The sequence below is a fragment of the Thamnophis elegans genome, chromosome 3 (assembly GCF_009769535.1).
Source record: "Thamnophis elegans isolate rThaEle1 chromosome 3, rThaEle1.pri, whole genome shotgun sequence".
Taxonomy (NCBI): domain Eukaryota; kingdom Metazoa; phylum Chordata; class Lepidosauria; order Squamata; family Colubridae; genus Thamnophis; species Thamnophis elegans.
Window position 1 is genome coordinate 106,114,053 of NC_045543.1, and position 22,294 is coordinate 106,136,346.

At 35.1% G+C, this 22,294-nt stretch overlaps 2 long non-coding RNA genes across 2 annotated transcripts in view; both read left to right on the forward strand.

Moving 5' to 3' along the window:
- The first annotated feature begins 928 nt into the window (after positions 1–928).
- LOC116505676 lies at positions 929–6,544 on the forward strand. Its single transcript, XR_004254962.1, has 3 exons — positions 929–1,008; positions 3,854–4,008; positions 6,500–6,544. It is a non-coding gene; the product is annotated as an uncharacterized LOC116505676 (long non-coding RNA).
- A 441-nt stretch (positions 6,545–6,985) lies between these two features.
- Positions 6,986–22,294, forward strand: part of LOC116506639 — a 28,529-nt gene continuing 13,220 nt past the window's right edge. The window contains exons 1-5 of the long non-coding RNA XR_004255056.1: positions 6,986–7,049; positions 7,143–7,303; positions 10,936–11,155; positions 12,046–12,198; positions 20,322–20,367. This is a non-coding gene — a long non-coding RNA (uncharacterized LOC116506639). The remainder of the gene's footprint in view (positions 7,050–7,142; positions 7,304–10,935; positions 11,156–12,045; positions 12,199–20,321; positions 20,368–22,294) is intronic.

Below are 22,294 nucleotides of genomic sequence, written 5' to 3' on the forward strand. Positions count from 1 at the left end.
AAATGAAAAGAAAAAAATCAGCAAAAAGCAAAAAAACATATAGTTAAATTTCGACACCTACCCAGGCTGACATATATTCTATCTCAGGCATGAGAGTAAATGCAAACGTCTTTGCTTCTAATTTGCGGGGTTTGTAGAATTTAGCCAACCTGAGAAAATTTTAACTGTGATAAAATGGTATAACTTGCCTCCAAGAGTCCCATAGACAACTTCTTTATGGCCATTTTTAAAAAAGCTGATTTGGTGATTTTCTTTGGCTTCAATAAATTGTTTTATGGGAACAATCTTGTTAGGATGGCAAAATGGTGCTTTCTTAACTAACACTACTAACAATCTTTCAAGGATTGTAATAAACGTACATAGAATAAAAGTTAAATAGCTAGAAAATGTTGCACAAATGTAGTTTATGATTAGTTGCTAGATATAGCCAATTGAATATTATCTAGCGAATAAGATCTGCTTCTCCTGTTCTGTTGTTCTGGAAGGAGAGGAGTTTGCTTTGCTTCCTGGGTCAAGAAAGACATAGCCGATAGATAGGAGATCAGGAAAAGTCTAAATTTCTATTGTCTGAAACACTCAAGAGGGACATAGCTTTTACTCTGAGAACTTTTGAGTGTGAGCTTTTGTGTGTGTGTGTGTGTGTGTGTGTGTGTGTGTGTGTGGCACTATGGCATAGCTTCCTCTGGTAACTATCTAATTATACTGTTTTACTTCTTCATTTGAACTATTTTGAGTATCTCAAATGCATCTGTAGTTGGTAAAACATTTATACATCACTTTTTAAAAATATATGTATTTCACTGAAGGGAGCATCTAAATTTGTAGATTAATGTGTATTAAAGAAAAGTATAAAAGTAAGAAAAGTATATTCCTTATTTTGTGGGATTTTCTATTTTTTCATTCTGACTACATAGCCCTGTGTTTTTTCTCCACAGTATTTGAAATGTATATGGTATTACAAGAAACAATTCTGCGTGAGTTCAAGATTGTGATTCTACAGAGAAATAGGTAATATTTGCAATAAATGAAGTAACTTGCTATGTTGCTGACTTTCCTTTTAATACTATATATCTATTTCAAACTGAATTAAAACTTGATTTGGGTTATTTTGATATATAGTGAAGGATTAAATCCAGTGGTGGGATTCAATTTTTTTTACTACCGGGTGTGGCTTGGTGGGTGTGGCTTGGTGGGCATGGCAGGGGAAGGATACTGTAAAATCTCCATTCCCTCCCCACTCCAGGGGAAGGTTACTGCAAAATCCCCATTTCCTCTCAGTCAGCTGTGACTCAGGAGGCAGAGCCAGATGGGAGCGGGGCCAGCAAGAGGTGGCATTTACCGGTTCTCCAAGCTACTCAAAATTTCCGCTACTGGTTCCCCAGAACTGGTCAGAACCTGCTGAATACCACCTCTGATTCAATTCCATCCAGATATTTCAATTTTAGAACATGCAATGTTCATTGTGAAGCAAAATGATGTTACATCTAATGTACAAATGACTTTTTCCTGTAGATCAGTATAGACTAGTTTTTTCCCCTCATTGTTACTAGCACTAATTTTAGTACTTTATTAGTTCTGGGACTTTCAAATTGAAAGGGAAAAATATTTTATCTGAAATTATATGATTTATATCATTTTCCTATAATGAATTTCTAGTCACCTAGCTATCATTGAGGTGATATAAAGCCTATTCTCATCCTGCCGTTGGTTCAGGATTCTGCCTGTTGCTATCTGTTGCTTGTACTTCTTCTTCTATTTGTTGCTTGTTCTTTACTCTCTTGTTTGTTCTAACAGAATAGAAAAGGTGGAAGTGACATTGGAGGTCCCTTTCAAGGCTGAAAGAGGGTTAGGAAGAAATTGCACTAGTTTGCCTTTTGATAGAACATATGCCTTGTATCTTGTGCTTGGCCATGACCATCATGATACCTATTTTGTGGAAAAGTCTATTACTGTTCAACAGAATTTCAAATGTGTTTATTGACCAAGAAAGATTGGAGCTCTTGCTTTATAGATTTCCTATCGCTAAGACTGGGCTCACTCACTATCTAAGACATAATCCAATTTCTTTGGTCTTTGCTTACTATGACTTGGCTTACTATGGCAACTACATTTATTGTGATTTATTGCATGAGTCCAACCAATAGTGGTAAATTCAACGGGCATGTATTCTGCTCTCTCCAGACTTTATTTTATCCTTGGCCCAGGTTGGAGGAAATCACCTTTCTAGGGAAAAAAAATTCCAAATAGGCCCTGGTACTGAAGTTTCCCCACTCATCCAGAGTATCCATATTTATTTATAAGACTTATATACCGCTTCATAGGGCTTTCAGCCCTCTCTAAGCGGTTTACAGATTTTTTTAGCAAATTGAGTCAGCAACTTGCCCCCGCAGTCTGGGTCCTCATTTCACCCACCTCGGAAGGATGGAAGGCTGAGTCGACCTTGAGCCGGTGAGATTTGAACCGCTGAACTGCAGATAACAGTCAGCTGAAGTGGCCTGCAGTACTGCACCCTAACCACTGCGCCACCTTGGCTCTTTCTATGGCTTAATTATATCTCAGAGCTTCTGATCTGGATATTTCCCTCCAAACTGTTTCTGAAAAATAAATAGATTTTTCATAAACAGGACAACCCAGTATTCTGTCAGGCTTTCAAATAACCCTGAGCCAAGAGGAGGATGAAATGTTAGAAGTCAGAGGTCAGGCACCATCTTGGGCCTCTTCTTCTGAACCACTTCATGTTGCTGTTTATCCCAAAAACTTGGAAACAGACGACTGACAGGTTTCCTGCCAGGAGGTTTATTACTGGACAAATTCCGACTGCAACAGAATTTTATTACAAAAAAATCTTTTGATGAATTGAAAAAACATCCCGACACCCCTAATATATTTTAAATACTCCTTGGGGAAAGCACAAATTAATATCTCCAGAAATATTTCATGAAATATTATTTTGATGTGCATGAATCATCTAAATATAAATCAAAACGAAAATCATCTCAATCTAAATCCAAAACAGTTCTAATATTTACTTTGTAGTTTGCAATATGAGCATTTCAGCCACTACCCAGCAGGAATAAATAGAAGTGCCTCTTCAAATGGTAAACATGAAAGAAGTGCAGCTTTAATCAGCATTATTTATCTCCTATACTTTCCTATCCTCTTACATAGATCAGCATGACATCAAAATATTATGTCCTATTTCTATTAGCACTGAAAACTCAAGGTGGACTTCCCAGTCTTAGCTCCATTATCTTTTTCAGTCAAATAGAACAAAACGTACACTTTACCTTCTACTTTTGCTGGGTTCCCCCCCCCAAAAAGTCATCTTCAAACATGTTGTAGCTGCCATCTTGACTTTTTAATCCCTCATTCCTGACAAATATCCTTGTAACCTAGCTATGCGCTACAAATCTCACAAAGAGACGAAGAGAGTATAATTATATACTCAATATACTATTGAGTATAATTACCTAATGATTGGACCTCAACTGATGGATATTTTTGTAGATCTAGAGTGGAACTTGCTTACTTTTAAAAATTACATTCTTTCATCAGCATTTCTTCTTCCTAGTTCTTTTCTATGCAGTAGTAATAAAATGATAAGACAAGGGTTTCAATCAGTTAAAATCCTCCAGCCATATCAAAGATCATTGGGCCACATATCATTACTTAGTTAATTCTTGTTTAACCTCTCAAGGTTGCAATAAAGATTAAATAAATGTGAAAAGTCAGGATACCCTAAACACTTTTGTATATCAATTGTTCATAATAGCTTTGTACTGTAAGACAGTATCAAGGTTGAAAAGTTAGAAGTTTGGCATAACTATGTATCCTCCTGTCCCCTTTGTTTCAGCTGAACAATGGACCTTCATTTTGATTTTCAGACTGTGCTTTGCCAGTTTCCTGTTCCCACTGATCATTGGCAGGGAACCTATAAAAATGGCCAGCAGGAAATCACCTGCATCCTCCCTTTGGTTTATCAAAAACCTCTGTGTAATATTAATTCAGGTAAGCCTGTTTGTTAACTATCTAAGTGGGATGAATAAATAAATAACAGGATGATCTGATGTCGTTCATTTTGGACTATTCACATATTTTATAAGGTGCTCTGGAAAAAATACATTGTTTTACTACGTACAATTAAGTGAACACAATAACGTTTAGATACTGTTTTCCTCTTGTGAAATAAAACTCAGTTTTTCTATATAGAGAACAGACTGTTGTAGTAAATCTTCAAACTCTGCTGAATGTGTAGATAAAAAGGAAAAGGAAAGAAAAGCATCATCCCACTCACCCCTATCTGCAAAAGTTTCCTTGTGCCAGTCTAAGTACAATTAAATACCATTTTTCTTGACTTTGAACTCTGCTTTTCATTTTTTTTAAAAAAAAATCTATTTGAAAGTATGTAAAACTAATTTCAGTGGAGCTTATTCCCAGCTGAAGTAAGCATAAGGTTCCAGTTTTAATTTTTTTATTAAAGTTATTAATTTATTAAAGTCAATTTTTAATTTTCCTATATTAAATTTTGGTGTACAGTTTTTGAGACATCATGTGTGATCTTACTTGCTTAGAAGTATTTAGATAAAACAGTCAAATGTTTACTTCATTTATATAATTTTATGTAGTGTCGAGATATTGTTATGTTCAATTTCTAACATACTCCCATGTCTATTAGTTTAGGAAAGGGAAAAAAAAATAGTTGCAGTGTAATTTTGATTAGCAGTATTAAGACCATTTTCCCAAAGTATCTTTTATCATTTCTACAGCCAAATTTTTTCATGTTCATGTATAAAATTTAAAAAATACATTGTATAGTAAAAATTGAGGGTTTTAAAGCAAACAGCTTATTTATTGAATGTAAAAAGAATGACTGAAATGGTCATACTAATTTACTTTCATGAAATAGTTTCATATTTTCAGGCAAAAATATGCCAACTCTATCTAATTATAATGGTTAAAACCCTATTTATCTCAAAAGATAATGCTATACTAGAATGTTTTGATAGCACAATAATGTTTAAAATTTCACTGAAATTCAATTCTCAAAATCATACAAAGTGAACAGTACCTGCCCACATGCTTTGTATGTGCTTTTTAAATAATAAAAATGCAATGAAAGCAATTAATGATTCAACAGTAATTAGAACACTTGAAATGTATGTTGTAATCTATAAAACTTTGATCAAATATATTAGCATAAATGTGGAATTATTTGTTATGTTGTTGTATAAAGCATGCAATTTATATGCCTAAAACCTGTGGAAATTTCCAAGGTTTATCAAAATGATGACAGTCATTTTTGGCTCTTATCAGTATAATACATTTGAAGTAATATAGACTCATTACCATTAAACACCTAAATCAACAAAAAGATAGTATTAATCTAAGGAAGATTTCTTTCTTTCTTTCTTTCTTTCTTTCTTTCTTTCTTTCTTTCTTTCTTTCTTTCTTTCTTTCTTTCTTTCTTTCTTTCTTTCTTTCTTTCTTGTCCAATCTCAACATGTAACTGTGACTGGTAAACAAAATATCATAAAAAACAAGAATTTCAAGAATACAAAATATAAAATAGATAGAAGATTGTGAAAATGGAAGTGTGCAATCAAACAAATGATAAGAATGCTTGGAATAGGATTGTAGGGCAGTAACAGGAGCTATTACTGGTGTGCTTTTTTTTACTTCATTGTTGTTTTTCTTTCAGTAGAAGTTCTATCAGCTGGGGAGAGTTGTTCTTGTCTTTGAAGCTAGCTCTTGTTTCTCTGAAGTCAGATTCCTTATTCCCAGGACTCCACTCTGCAGTGCCAGCACAAACATACATCAGCAGCTGCAGACCACTTTCAAAAGTTAGCAAGGAACTATCAAGCAATTACTTATTCCACTTTAGATCCAAGTCTGTGATTTTATGTTACGGATCTAAGATTTAAGGAATGAAAAAAATCAAAGACAATAAGTAAAGTCAACAAATGCAGAAAGAAAATCCATACCTGCATTTAATTGAAAATATCATATTCTGTAGATGAGCAATGCTGGCAGGATAACCTCAATTAAAAGTTTGGATTAGATGTTTGGATCCTAATCTACAGCTGGATTGGATCCAAATTTCATTATGCTTCTAAAATAGACTGCCAGGATTTCAGATTCAATATCTAGCTTATCTCTAAGTATGATTGAATTGAGATTCAGCTCATTTATCATATAGGAATGTATTCTATCCAAGTTAATTCACAAATATCCCAAGTGCCATGGGCACTTTCACATCTATTAGCTTTTTTGTCTTCATTTTAGCTACTTATGCTAAGTGTGAAAGTTGTTAATATTTTCTCCCACACCACTATACCAATGTAGAACCATACATATCTGGGAAGAAATGCCTTGGATTTAATGGGTCTTATGCCCATTTATGTAATGCTGGATTTCCCTCCTAAAATAAAATGGCATAGAATTGTAGCCTTAAAATCAAACACACACTGTGTTCAATTTAATTTTTATATTTGTATTACAGATAAGCTAAAGATCAGTCTATGGTTCATGGGTGAAATCATCTTTAATGACAATGTGAGTTATCAATACAAGCTGAATATATCACAGTGACATGTGAACTCAAGAAAAGAACACGAGCAGCCATTCATTCTTAATTATATTTACATGAAAGATGTTACAAGATTTTTTTTTCATTAACTGTACATTTCTGGCTGCTTTACTAATTTATTTTAACAAGGGAAGTGAGACTTGAGGAATGCACATAAAACGTCTGATAAATTGCAGGTGTTAATTATGGCTGCTGCAAGGAGGAGATTATGGTAAAGTCTCCCTTAAGTTGAACTTCACTTTAAACTTCATGGGGAAATTCATGTAGTTTTCTTGGCAACAAGAGTGTGACCTTCTTTTGACATAGTTTCTGACTTTCTACTCTTGTTTAAAGTCCAGGGATTCAATGGCATTCTTCTTTCCAAATATTAAGCAGGTCCTGTTCTGCTTATCTTTTGATCCCAGACAAAGTTGGCCAGATGCTGCACCTGCTGAGAGCCCAGGGACAAAGGTGAATTAAAAATGTAAGACACATAAAGTACATAAATAATAGACTTGGAAAACCTTCCAGAAAAGCTTCCTTAAAAATGCCTTCTTTTGTCATTTTGTCTATTCAGTAGCAATATGGAAGATACTAAAAAGGGCACTGCTGGGGTTTGGTTCAGAAAAAGCCAAAGGTCTGAAGCATCACTGACAGGATACCTCAAGGCTGGCATTACTTAAGACTGTCCACTGTCTACTGTGATCTAAGAATAATTGAAGTTGTGAACCAAAATGTGTAAGTATGGAAGGTCTGAAATGTTCCAGAGATGGTTGATTAAGAATTCAATTTTAGTATTACAAGTGAACGTAAGGCATAAACATTATGTTAATTTTATTTTCTAAGTAACAGTTCCCAATCTAAATATGGCCTATATGGTGCTTCATTTTTAAGGTATCAGAGTACATAATAGGACTGGTAGGATTTCAGATTCAATATCCAAAATGTGATCTGGAGCTTTGAAGTCCTCTAGAAATTCCTAGTGCAGATTAGAAAAAAAAATAGCAAAGGTGAACGGAAAAGCAAAGAGTTTTCTTCATTTATTATTGATGTCGATATCATTTTTTAAAAAATGAAGCAAAGAAAAAGTGGGTGTAGAACTTCCAAAATAGACTCAATGCATCCCATATAGGTATGCCTGGTATATTTAAAAAATTGTGATGACTGTGATTATAAGATCAAAGCCCAATCTCTTTTTTAATGTGTCATATATTTATCACAGATAAAAGGCTTTGATTGTGTGGTTGAAGCCACTATTGTATCTTGAGTGTTTTGGCTGTCCCCTCTTCAGATATTCCAATTCCCCCAAAATAACAGTATCACAAAAAGAATCCTTCTCAGATCTCAGAACTATATGAAAAACCTTGCACTACCTATGTTTATGAGAGTAATGTATCACTGCCATATCTAATGCCCCTTTTGATTGCTGATAACATTTAATAAAAAGCATGTAGGCTTTGGTTGTTGCAAAGTTGGCCACATCTGATTTAGTTGGGCATTTCTTCTGCTACTACTTATAAAACCTGCAAAAATACACAAGATGAAGATGGAGAATTCTTTTCTTTGGTGATGTGATTGATGGAAGTGCTGGAAGACTTTTTTTTTTTTTTAAAGAAACTAGTTTAAAGGAAAAAAAAATCCCAGGAAGGAATGATGTTATAATGTGAGCCTAATGCACTGCATGCTTGGTTTTAGACAGAATCACTCCCCCAATTCTTCTGACATTTTTGATTACCAATTCTTAAAAAATGGACATTGGAACCAACAGTAATCTCTTTCAGTGTAGAGACTTTTTCAGCTAGTGAATTATAAGTGTTTGACTGAGTATATTTATTTGGTGGGTTTAAAAAAATTGACACAATGAAAAATTAAAAGTCCATATATTCAATTATAGTCACATACAGTATCAAGGTCAGGTTGCTATACTTGGAAAAATGGCAAGGTATTTTGTTTGTCTGTCTATCTATCATCTATCATTATAGTCTATCTACAGTATCTAGATTTATTCACTGAAAATTGGATCCATTTATTGCACACTTTTATGGCTGTAAAAGCATATGTGCCATAGAATACATCTGTATCTCTTTCTACATAATCAGGGTGGAAAATAATTGAAGGCTTATGAGAATCATGCAAAAATTGTGCCCATTTGCTGCCTATCAGATGCTTTTCAGTAAAATTATACTGCATTTCAAAACTGCAATATATATTATTCAGACATCAAAAATCAGAATGTGAACAAGCGTTATCATCCATTACTGAATAATTACTTATTATACCAATGTTCTGCCCATCTCATCAGCTTTGCTGGAGACAGGCAATGGTTCATCATAACTTGGCACTTCATTAAAAGCATTTTTACAGGGTCAGATAATTACTGTCTGAGCCTCATATCATGGGGATGCTAAATATTGATAAACACCTTGAATAACTGGGAAGCAATTAAAAATAGATAGAAAACTACAGATTATATGACATCGAAAAATCAAAATATAGAGTTGATTCACATATACTTTGACATTAGTTTCACCAGTTAGATTGTAAACAGCTTCAGTTGATGCACTGGCTGGGGTCACAAACAATTCTAGGCTATAATATGATTTCTTTCATATTGGCTTTGTGTGATGTATTAACTCGGTCTCTGTGCACTATAAATCATGGTTCTATCATGCAAATATTTTGATAAAAAGTTATGACTAAAATAAGCCACAACTTAGCGCGAGAATATAGCTATGTATTATGTTGGAAGCTGAACTTATCCAAACCTGACTATCATGCTGGAAATGCTCAAACTCTATATGGATGGGTGGGTGATCTCTTTTTAGCAGAGAAGACAGTGTTTAATTATGCATGCCTCTTATTCCAAAGATTTGGGAGTGAACACATTCCTTAATTTAGTAGAAAAAAGTCCCTATAAATAATCCAAAATCCCATCTCTGATTTCTTATGAATTTAATCAGATTGTACCTCTTGTAACTTTCTAAACCAGTCACTAAAATTTATCATATAAGATGAAGTGCCAGATTACCCCTGTGAACAAAAGAAATAAAATTAATAGATGCTCTACATATATCGCTACATATAGCATGAGCGAACGAAAGAGTACCAGGCACAGAGAGCTCAATGGGATGCAATATTGGGCAGAGAGTTAAGGTTATCATGAAAGACAGAAGGCCATTCTCCTGTAATTTTATTACCCAGTAGTAATATTTATTGAATTGTACTTAATAAAGTGACAATAACAAACATAGAACTGGAATGGAATGCTCACAAACCTTTCAGTTTCTTGATAAAAAAAGCTGTTGGGAGACCTTCAGTACAGTTAGTGGATGAAAAATAAATGTGTCCATTTGATTAGAACAAAAAACTTTTTTTTTTTAAAAAAAAAATAACCCTTGTAAATCAGAGGAACAGAAGTAATTGGTGGAGTCAACGAAGTAAGGGAATAAGGAAAAAAAAGACTTGTTAGTTTTATAATCTGGATAGTCTTGAAGATCTTAATACACATGTCATTGTGCTATTCAGGTTACTCCAGATCTCTGTCAGTTCTCAGACATGACTGTCATTATATCTGTACCAGACAGAAAAAATCTAGCTCTTCTCCCCAAGCTTCCTGTTTGGCATGTAAGAATGAGCTCTGGAATCCAGAGTGTTACCAATGGAGAATCCATTTCCTGATTCTAACAATGATACACCTGTGTCACTTGGTTAAGTTGGGTGGCTATAGAAATTGAATGAATGAATAATTAATTAATAAATAAAATAAAATAAATAAAATCCCTGATATCAGTGAATTTGATGTATTGTTACCCTAAGGACAGAAGAAGAGCCAAGCAGTAAAAGCAAGCAGAGGATGAATTGCAGATGTTATTTTGAAATAATAATATTATTCTTTATTATTTGGCTTCTAATATTTTTTAAAGATACCCAAAATATTTATGTATGCCATATTAAAATAGCCAATATAACATGAACTATAACTCACAAATATTGTAAGTTTAACCTTTCCTCCCTTTTTTTGCTTTCAATCTATCATTGCAACTAGCCCAAGTAGGATGGTTTTTGAACTGATTTTGAAGGATGATACCAGAAAATAACTTTTCAGAACTGAGTCCCTCCCCCTGCTCTCTTCTGATATATATTTTTTGCTAGTTCTAATTCTACTTCATAAAAGATATTTTGTTTTCAAAATTTGTTTCAGAGGAGAATTCAGGGAACTTTAACATGGGTGGACTTTCATATATTTGATTTACAAGGCAGTGCAGGAATAATCTTTTAGCAGACTATCATCTGGCTAGCATTATGCAGCTTCCCTCACTTCCTGTAAGTCCAACACATTGTGATGAACTCCTTCCATTGGACTTTTTCAGATCTGAAAGCAGTCAGGAAGAAGGTTTCCGAATGATAGAATGATGGGTGATAGAAAACAGAAATGCCAGCAACAACAGGCAGTGCTTCTCACAACAATAAAAAAGTTCCAAAAGTTTTGAGAAGTCAGAAGAAATCTGAAAGGAATTAGTGATCCTAAAAATATGTTAGAAAACCAGAAGCTTGATTTACAGAGGAATAAAAATATTGAGAAATTACAAGGTACACTTTGGCATAGTATTTCTTGTGAATGCATGTTCCTCCTTGAGTGCGCTTTCTATTTCTCCATAAAGGAGTGCATACCTTCAGCTTAACATTGTTTTAAATAATATATTTTAATGGGATGCATCTTTAAATATTATTACTTGTTGTGATGCTTGAATTTTAAAATAGTGCCCCAAACATATTGCCTCCCCTTTGACTCCCCTTTGACTCCCCTTTTTCGTTTATACTAGATTTATGTATTGTAGCAAATTTATGACAGAGACAGCTCCATTTGTGGCCCCTGGGCTTCTTGCCACCTAACACTGTTGCTAGGTTCTTTTAATTAAAGAAGAAAAAACCTTGGGAAATGGATAGTTTATTCATAGCAGCCCTTTTGTGTAGTGCCTTTGAGATACTCTTAAAATTTCAAATACATCCACTGGACAAGAGAAGTCCTAGGTCAGATTCAGACAATGTTTGAAGAATGGGGGATTCAAACCCAGCCTCCTGATGTTTTGAAGGGTCACAGGAAGCCCTGTAGTGATATCACTCAGTGAGGTGGGATTAAAAAAATGCTTGGTTGCTTTTGGGGGACATTTTAAGGCTCCTCAGAGGAATAGCTGCCCTCTTTTACTCTTGTAATTATCTAGCAATAAAAGAAATGGGATGAGATTATGTTGACAAAATCTAGGCCCGTTGCAGAGGTCTTTGGTAGCATGGTCTCAAGATGTTAGGTGACCCAATATTCAGAGACTATATTCTGAAACATAGGTAGATCACTTTGTTCTTTTTAACATAGTTTGGAAAGCATTACGATGTTCTGAAAAGTTAAATTGGTTTTTAAGAAAATGCTGATGAATTCATATGTTTAATATCCGTTCATTTTCTTCTTTTTGTTTACATTATAGCAGCCGTTACTAAAAGGAGTTCCATAATCTTTTCCCAGGCACTTGGATAAAGTTTCATGTTTTCCATAATAACAACAACAATTAAAAAAAATGAAGCTGGTACACACATTGGACCATGGAAAGTACACATGGGTCAGAATCAGCTGACCCAAGGTATGATATATTCAACTGAAAAACAAACAAGGGGGACAAGGGAAGCAGGGTCTGGTGTATGAAGGAAGACTGCTTGAGGCCAAGAGCTCTGGATAGTAAAGCCAATAAGATATCCAAACCACCCAATAGGACTATATTCTATCTACTGAACAAATAAATATGGGAAAAATGTTTATCTGTTTCTTTTTAGCAGTGCAAAGAGTTTCCAGCATGTATACATTAAGAGAGGATGTATAGTTGTTTCACAGCACTTAGAGTAAGACAAATATGAATAAAGATGGGGGTGGACTTTGGAGGAGGGAAGATTTGGGCTGATACTTGAGCAAAAACATGCTTTAGTAACAGGGGGTCTTGCCTGGGCTATAACGTACCATGTCCCACATGCTGATTACTTGAACAGACTTGCTGCCAAAATAAATTTTCTTTGGACTCTAGAGTTTATGGGATCCGCTTGTCTTGCCAACACAGCAGTTTCTTCCCCACACAAACAGTTCTGTTTTTGTTAGCCAGGGTATAAACAGACAGGATGCTTAGTTAATTATTTGCTTAAAGACAAAGATAGGTGCAATCTGGGATGAACTTATATAGCACTCATATGAGTTTGTATCACACTTGTTGTAAACCACATAACATTATGCCATCTATACATGCAAATATCCTGTACATCCATATACATTGACTTATGGAGAAGTATGTCTTGCATATCCACATATCTACAAAGAAATCAGTGTTTTTTTAGGCTATAATTTGGCTTGAGCTGACCAGCTAGCCAGAATCTGATACTCCAGGCAAAGTGAAAGTGAGGTCCAAGAAAAAGATGTTTTGCAGATGCACACCAGCTCTGTAAAGACAGAATGACAGATAGATTTTCAGAACATGTTTAATGTTGATGGTGCTGTGCTGCCTGCAGGCGGGGTGATCCACCACCTGCATAATTGTATTCTTGGTTTGCATTCTTTCACTTTTATCTTAAATCATTTATAATTGGAGTATGAGGAATATTGCTCACAGCAGCAGCAACAATGTTGTGTGGGAAAATCTTGTGTTAGCAAACCAAGCAAACAATCCTTTCATGCAAAAATCCTTGTTATCTGTCAAACTTTCTTCGTTTCAGCAGCATAATTAGGGGAATAAAGAAGGTATTTTCTGCCGTTCTTGTTGACAAATGGAAATCAGAAATCCTTCTTAATCTACTAAAAATCTTGCAGAGGTTTACTAGTTATATTTCAATGTACTTTCTGGCCACTTCTGTATATATACTGTATTATATCTTCTTTTAAGAGTGAACTTATATATTGTAGATGGATGACAAATCAGGTCCTGTGAGATATCGGTTTCACCCAATATTCAGCAGTTTCTTGTTATGTTCAGTTAAATGGTATGTTGCTGTATTTATTTCCAAATCTAACTTCAGGTCCTGTAAGATATTGGTTTTACCCAATATTCAGCAGCTTCTTGTTATGTTCAGTTAAACGGTATGTTGCTGTATTTATTTCCAAACCTAACTTCATTCTAATTCTTAAAACCAGACTGAAACAAATTATATATGAGGAAACCACTTTAAATTACTTTAGCATACCACGTAAAGCAGACGCAACTGCTGTGTATATCACTGTGATATTACTGGTTGTTAATATTCCTTGCTGTGTCAGCAAAACTAGTAATATTAAAATGTTGGTATTAAACATTTGAATTAACCTTGTGGTTTATAAATGGCTCTTCCATATTCCCACAGATAATAAAGGGGGTGACTTTCAGCTCTCACCAGGCAACTATCTTCTTCATGTTTCATATACAATGAAAATGACTTTTATGAGAAAGAGAAACACCATGTACCTGATAAATATAATAATAAAAAATACTGTTTGCTGTCTACTCACATAGTTAATTGTTTATAGCAGGGCAAATCTTGAACCCAAGACAACCACTTTCCTATCTATCAATATTATAGCCAGTTTGTTAAGAAGGTATCAGATTTCTCTTCAACCATCTTTGCATTTAGAACTTACACAAATTTGCTTTTCTCTTTGCTGAGTGTAGGACATAACAGCTGGTTATTGCTCTTTTGGAATAAAAAGTCTTCACAGCCAAACAAGGGAAGATATATGTCAGATGGCTCACCAGTAACATTCCGGCAGCTGATATATGGGATATTTAAGGCAGATTAAGTTGTTAATGTATATTAGTATATTCTTAATTTCCTTTTAATTGAAAAAGACATATTGACTTTAATTAGAACCATTTCACAGGAACTGTCAATTAGCACATGTCAAACAAGTTAATTCAGAACAGAATTCTTTTAATTAGGATCTGCTTTCCTTTAACTATGGGGGCCAATGAAATCAGCCTTTCCATATCAAGATTTTAAAAGTCTCTAAGATAGATAATACAAATGCAATCTCTTAACTATTATTAGAATCCATATGGACAGCAGTGTAATGATGATGCAGGCATTGTTGTGAAGCACAAATTGGAGCTTTCACAATGACAGTGGGGAAAGAAAGAAAGCTTGAAACAAGGCTTTATTTAGGGTGGCCATGTCTGAGTTGCAAGAATCCAGATTACCACCAGATGGCAGCAGAGAAATACAGGAAACTCTTTGTTGTGTCTAATGGCTATCCTGAGTTTTGCTGCCCAGATCTTGTAGCCCTTCTGTTTCAAAGACAATCGTGAAATATATGATTATTGCAGCAACAGTATCTTTTATTTTTTTCACAACAGTATCTTCACCTGTTATACTTTGCACATTGTGAGGTGAAGATTCTAGAGCTGAAGCACAAGATACTGAAGGAAAGATATATGACAAATAGGTTCATATTTATACTTGACATGAGTGCTGAAATAACTAAGTTCAGTCAAACTTATTTTACCCTCAAACAGCCACAAAAAGATTGTCCAGACACAGACTAAACTCATATCAAGAAAGGAAACAGTCCTGACATCTTTTTTAAAGGCAAAAATGATAGTATCAGTAGAGTGTGAAATTGTAACAATTCATGCTATTATGCACTGCGGTTTGAAAATTCTGATAAAGTGATGTTGCATTTCCTGTCCCTTTGAGACTAGAAGTATCATTACAATGATGGTCTTGCAGTCAAGCTTTTCAAAACAAAGGAAGTTAGTAAAAGGACGAAATGATTTTCACACACACTTCTCCCCAATTTCCAGGGTTCATCATCATCTGTATCCTTTTTACTTGTAGCACTGATACAAACACAAGTATGTTCTGTACAAAGTTAAACACTTGTCTCATTGATTTTTGTGGAAAAGCATTAACAACTTTCTTTCTTCCACGGAAATAATGGGCCTTAAACATTTTAAAGTTTGTCTGGAATTCATTGAGAATATCCAATTCGATCCACATTCAGTTGCAAACCTAATTCTGTGCTACTGTTATAATAATTCAGACTTTGTCTTTGCAAAATACGTTTTCAGAAGCTTTCAATCTCACTCCTTTTCCTCTTTATTTAACTAACTGTCTCCTTTGGTTGCTCTTCTGGGTTGGGCTTTTATCTTAATATTTTATTGCCCCATTGAACTATTGCCCATTTCAACCTTCTGAATCTCTCTCTTTCTAAAGGTGCATTTAAAACTCCCACTAAACAAGGAGTTTGATTGGTTCGTGAGCTGTCATATATAAACAGTTACAATATAAATTCTATGATGGTGTGGTGGAAGTTTCTTAATTTGTAACATTTATAATCTACTTTTCTTCCACAATAAGAGTCAAATGGATGGTGTACTATTAAATAAGTAGTTGTAGCTCTTTACCAATATGAAAGTGGTTTGATTTTTTTTCCTGAATTTTTTTTAAAACTACCCATTGTAATTTCCTGGTATATGTCAGTTATTTTCTATCCAAGAACTAAATTAGTCTAAACTTGCTCAGTTTTTCAAGATTACCCAGGGAGAGCTAGGTACTAACTCTAGTCGAGAACCACTACTAGTAAACTAAATTATAATCCTCTTGTAAATAAACTCAATTTGTATACAGAAATTAGAGTTTTTTGAAGTTCATATTTCAGCGTAAGCACATGTTTACATCTTTCCCTATTTAAACGAAGGAGATGTAAATATGCAAAACTTTAATCAGGCTATTCCAAGAAAATTCAAATACGTAGAAAAATGAATGAAAAAATCAATTTAGTTTTTAATCTCAAGTTTGGCTACTATTTTAAGTGACTTTTATCAAACAAGAATTAGAGAGGACAATTTATTAGTTGATTGAAAAGAGGATTAGCACATTGTTCAACATGATATGAAACCAATGATTGAATAAAGAATGCCTAGGCAGTTTAAGGAGAGGTCAGGCTATCAAAGATTTATTTAGGAATGGTTAAATGCTGCAGATGACTGTGACTTATCCTTTAACAAGAATGCAATAGAAATTCATAACGTTAATGTCTAAATGGATATTTGAATAGCTTACTCCACACTCTGTATTTGCTTCACTGACCAAGCATTTGGATATGACACTAGTTTTATATATGCTGCTGTCTTCTACTACAGTGGTCCCCAACCTTTTTATCGCCGCGGACCAGTCAGCCTTTGATAATTTTACCGTGGCCCGCTGAGCGCGCGCAGGGGTGGGGGGGCGTTGTTGGCGACGACACATTGATTGTTTCTATATCAGATTGTTTTGATTAAACAACTTTTATTTTATTGTATTTAAACATGCATTACAAAATAAAATACAATTACATAAATATAAAATGCTTTAATATGCCCCCCCCACCCGGACAGACTTATGTTCCTCAAAGACCATCCTGAACCCTCAACCCGGACCAACCTTTCTGCCCGCCCTCCCCCTCCCCACCACATTCGGCGGGCAAAGAACAGAGCGCGCGCGTGCGAATGCCGTGGAGAGAGAGAAAATATATATATATATATAAATATATAACTGTTTGGGAGTAAAAGCGGGGAGGCGCACGGGGGGGGGGGAGGAGGAGGAAGGAGGGTGGGAAGGAAGCTGGCAAGCGAAGAACAGAAAGTAATTAGCAAGGATTAAAACGACCTGCCGGAAAAAGGAGAGGGGGAAAAAAAAAAACACCAGATCTGACAGCTAGTGCAGCCTCCACCGGAGGGGCTGCAGAAACACACACCGCCAGTCCTGTCCTTCCTTTCCAACCAGTGTCTCTCCGCGCGTGCATACACACACACACCCGCCGGCAGATATGCACGCACACACACTTTTTTTTTTTGCAATTGGCAGAACTACGGTTTTCTTTCTTTTAAAAAAAATAATTAAATGGAGGTGGGGGGGGTGTGGAGAGAAAGGGAGAGAAGCGGACACATAAAACCGAGCTGCACTCGCGAACCACAGCATGCATCTGGGTGACAGGGAGAAAGCAGGAAAAGCCGAGGAGAGAGCTTTAGGAGCTTTAGCGGAACAAACGGTGGTGGTGGAGGAGGAGGAAGAGGGTGGCGATGATGATTGGGGGAGGTTTGAAAAAGCAGATCCAAGCGCAAAAGTTACTGAGTCATTTCAGCGGCGGCCGGAACAGTTTTCTTGACTCCCTCCCTCTCTCTCTCCTCTCTCTCTCTCACTCTCTCTTTCCCTGGCGATGGATCGGTGCGGGAGGGGGGGAGAGAAGGGAGGAGACGGCGAGGGAGGGAGAGAGAGCCGAGGGTGGGACCAAAGTGGGGGGGAGAGAAATGCATTTAAGAGGAGCGGATTTAAAAGAGCGATCATGGCCCCCGGCCGCTGTGCGGCCCGGTGCCAGGTACTCCGCGGCCCGGCACCGGTCCGCGGACCGGGGGTTGGGGACCACTGTTCTACTAAATCAGATCCTTAGTTCAGCTAGCCAGGTATTGTTCCATGGCACTAGTTTCCAGGCTTTGAAAAGATGTTGACCCTGAGATCTGTGTGTAATGCAGCAGTTCTCCCTCTGAACTATGGTTTCTGAATGATTGAGCCACGTTAAAACAACTTGTGAAAAGCCCAAATGATAAACGGAAATAAGTTTTTAAGTATCACTAGAGATACTTATGCTTAACAGTACTACATTGTTTCGATGCTAGGGATATAATAATTTAAGGATGTTTAGATGCTAATAAATACCCATTTGATTGCAATAAGAATTTTCCAAGTAAGTATACTTCAGATTATAGATATTATTACATTAAGCATAATGTATATGCAATGTAAATATTAAACTCTGTAATGAGAGAATAAGCCCTTTGGGAGTTAAGGAAATTTATTCTGAATTTTGTTAAGTTCCAGTGCAGTTTTAAAATATTACTTATTATTGCAAAATTAGAATACAGTAATCATACTGTTAACCTCCTTGTCAGTTGAGATATTTGACATACTGTAACATTTTTGAGTATATTAATATGCTGAACCACACAATTCAACATCTGTTATGCCTTAGTTATACAATATTTTCATTCCTAAATATATAAACTTGTGAAAACTGCATTGTTTTTTTTTGAAAAGTGATTAAAATATCCAAAACAGTAAATTAATATGATTTTAATAGATAATGTGCATTTCACGTAGGCTTGTGAATATTCATTGGATCCAGTGGAAAAAGTGCGCACAAACTATCCACGAAGAGAGTTAATGCATATTTCTTGGCCAATATATATATATATAATCTCCAACAGGCCTTGGGGAATGTGTATATCTTGATTGTACATTGTACATTCTCTGGTTATTATTTACACATCCCAAAAGCTATGCATCTCTCACTGATGTTTCATACATTCTCATATACTGGTAATCTCTGAGGAGCAGTGGAAAATGTACTAGAAGTTGATTACAGTATGATGAAATTAAGAGTGTCATCAACTGAATGCCCCACAGAGAAAACCAAAGCCATTTTCTCATGTGGAACTAGTTTTTAAGTCTGGACTGAAAATATGTCAGCAGTTAGCCTGAGATATGAGAAAAATAGAAAAATGGCCATTGGGAGTTGAGTAATGAATAATTGGTTAAATATGATCAACTGGAGCCTTAGTTAGACTTAGGCAACTCACTAATATAATAGTTAAGCATTGATATAGAACTTTCTCGAAGTCCTCAGAAATTCATATACAGGTACCTTGCATGGGAGATCAATGAGATCATAAAAGGTATAACATTTAAACCTTGGCTCTTTTAATTACATTAACTTTCACTTGTATTATAATTCTCCAAATTTTATAAACGAATACCAAACTTATGCTTAGTAGCATACACATTGAAATAATTGATATGATTACCGGTATATGGTCAATGCAACAGTTTCAGTTTATCCAACAGAATAAGCGTGAAAAAGATACACTAAGAGAAGCACTAGTTTGTATTTTTCTCATTGATTCTAAATATACTGTAAGGTACTGCCCATTAGATGTGTGCACTCCTTCTAACTATGCAATAAACTCTGATTGTAGTAAAATCTGACATGCATTAATGGTTCCAAGTCATTATAGAACTTCAATTGCACTTCAATTGAAGCATAATTCTTACAATTAACCATGCAGTATCTTCCAGCGCTCTTTGACTCCTTGATCTTCACTACCAGTTCTAAGTTTTCTGCCAGCTTTGGTTTGTGGAAAGTTTGACCCTTGAGGTATACCCATTTAAAAATTGTGCTGAAATGCTACAAGCTAAAATGGATTTTGCCCAAATTTATATCAGTTCCTTGAAGAGGCTCTTAATAAAATTTGTATTTTTTCCAAGCGATTGGTGACATGAATCACAAACTGTTTATATATTGTTCATGAATAGTTTGAAAGCCATTTAAAAATGACTAGACATTAGGGAACTTTTTAACAGATTATTTAAATTACTGGTTCTATGATTTCCAATATTTTTTTATCCCAACAACAGAGCTACAGAAAGGGTGATGAAATTTTATTTGAAAAGAATCTTCCTTATTAAATCACTTTTTGTTACTGGATTCAGTTTTCCAGACCCCCGTCCCCATATGAGTTTTTTAGTTTTTGGCATCTGGAACTTAATAGTGTAGTAATTTAAGCAACCCAAATTAAAAAAAAATGGTACACATTTACAATCACATTTTTGTATATTCTTAATATAAATGTTACAATATAAATATGTATAATTTTATATAATTATGAATTATTATATTAATTACAAAATAATAATATACATTATTTTATATAATTATGAACAGAATGAAGAAGGCCATGCTGGTTGACTCAGCCTTCCATCCTTCTGAGGTGGGTAAAATGAGAACTCAGATTGTTGGAGGCAATATGCTGATTCTGGAAAACCGCGTAGAGAGGGCTGTAAAGCACTATAAAGTGGTATATAAATCTAAATTCTATTGCTATTTCTGTTGCTGGCCTTCCTAATCCTATTCTTGGATGATGACAAGCAAAGATAGCACTGTCATAGCCAGCAGAACCACCTTGAAAGCTTCTTCAGTACAAAGCTAATGAATGTTCTTCAGAAGCACCAAGAGAATGAGAGCTAGCAATGTACTCTTGACAGTTATCACCATGATCACCTTGTCCTCTGTCCTTGAAAGAGGGAGTCATGTCTACCAAAATACTGTATTGATAATGGGATGCAAGTTTCCAAAACCAGGAGGTGCTTGATAATTGAGAGGACAATAGGTAATCTCTTCCAAGTGCACAATCATGGAAGTGTGCTAATCAATTGCTATGAGTATCAAAGATTGTTGCATTGCTAATCCTGGTGCTATACGAATGGTTTAGCATACAGACTCTATACAAGTAGAATGTCAAGGCAATTCCACATGCCAAATTTCTCATGAAAGAATGCATTTGTTTGAAAAATCCTCCTCTGCTATCACTTTGTGATGCTTGCCCAAAATATTGAAGAAGAATGGAAATGTCTCATCATATTTTGGCATCTACTGTGAGGGATTTGAGTACTAAACATAAACAATAGCCTGCAAAAAAACTTATATGGGGTTCACTATTGGATTGCAATAACTATTTATATATGATAGGCAATATTATATTCATGCTTTTCAAACATACATATTGATGCCAAATGTATATGCATTTCTTTTTGTATAAATATTTTTGAAAGTTGCACCTAGGTTTTGAAAAGTTGGTATTGAACTCTTGGATCACACAATTGTCTTTGTATAATTAGTGCTCAAAAAATTAGCACTGACTGCACATCAATGAAGGAGTGTCCTGTGTAAACCACCTCTGAAAAACCTGATATATAATTCTTGATTAACAGTTTCTAAATCGTTGATTTTTAGATGCTTTTAATAAACAAAATGATAGTGATTGGAATGGTATTTCCTTATGTGATGCAAAAGATAATTGAGGGGCTTTTGCTCTGAATCCTAAGTTCTATTTGAGTACATTGACTATATCTATTTTATTGTAGTTTTCTGAGAACCTACTAATATGTTCTAAAGTAAATACAAAAGGCATTGGAAAGGAAAGAGGAAGAATAATTTTGGTTGTCACTGACATTTTCATGGTTTTTATGCACATTGGGTATCATTGCAATTTTCTCCCTCCCCTGATAAGAGTGTCATATACTATTAAGTTTATAGTAAATAAGTGAAAAAGAAGTAAAAAAAGTAATATTTTCCATTATTACAGTTATTGAATCTGTTGTGCATAGATATAGATGATATAGCAATAGATATAGATAGATATATGGATAGAAACGTTATGCAATATCATATAGCATTCAACTTTAGCTTACAATAACAGAGTTGTGAGGGACCTTGGAAATCTTCTATCCAACTTTCTGCCCAGGGAGGAAACCCTGTATTATTTTAGACAAATGGTTGTTCAATCCCTTCTTAAACTTCCAGTATTGGAGCATTCACAATTTCTGGCAGCAAGTTGTTCCACTGATTAATTGTTCTAACTGTCAGGAAATTTCTCCTTAGTTCTAGGTTGGTTCTCCTTGATTAGTTTCCATTCATTGCTTCTTATCCTGTCTTCACGTGCTTTAGCGAATAGGTTGACTCCTTCTTCGTTGTGGAAACCACTTAGATATTGGAACACTGCTATCATGTCACCCCTAGTCCTTATTTTCATTAAACTATGAAACTTGAAAAGGAGCAGAACATTCTTTGAACGCTATTTTCTGCACTATTGACAGCTGGAGGGAGCACTGATTGACTCACAATTTCTTAGTTGCTAT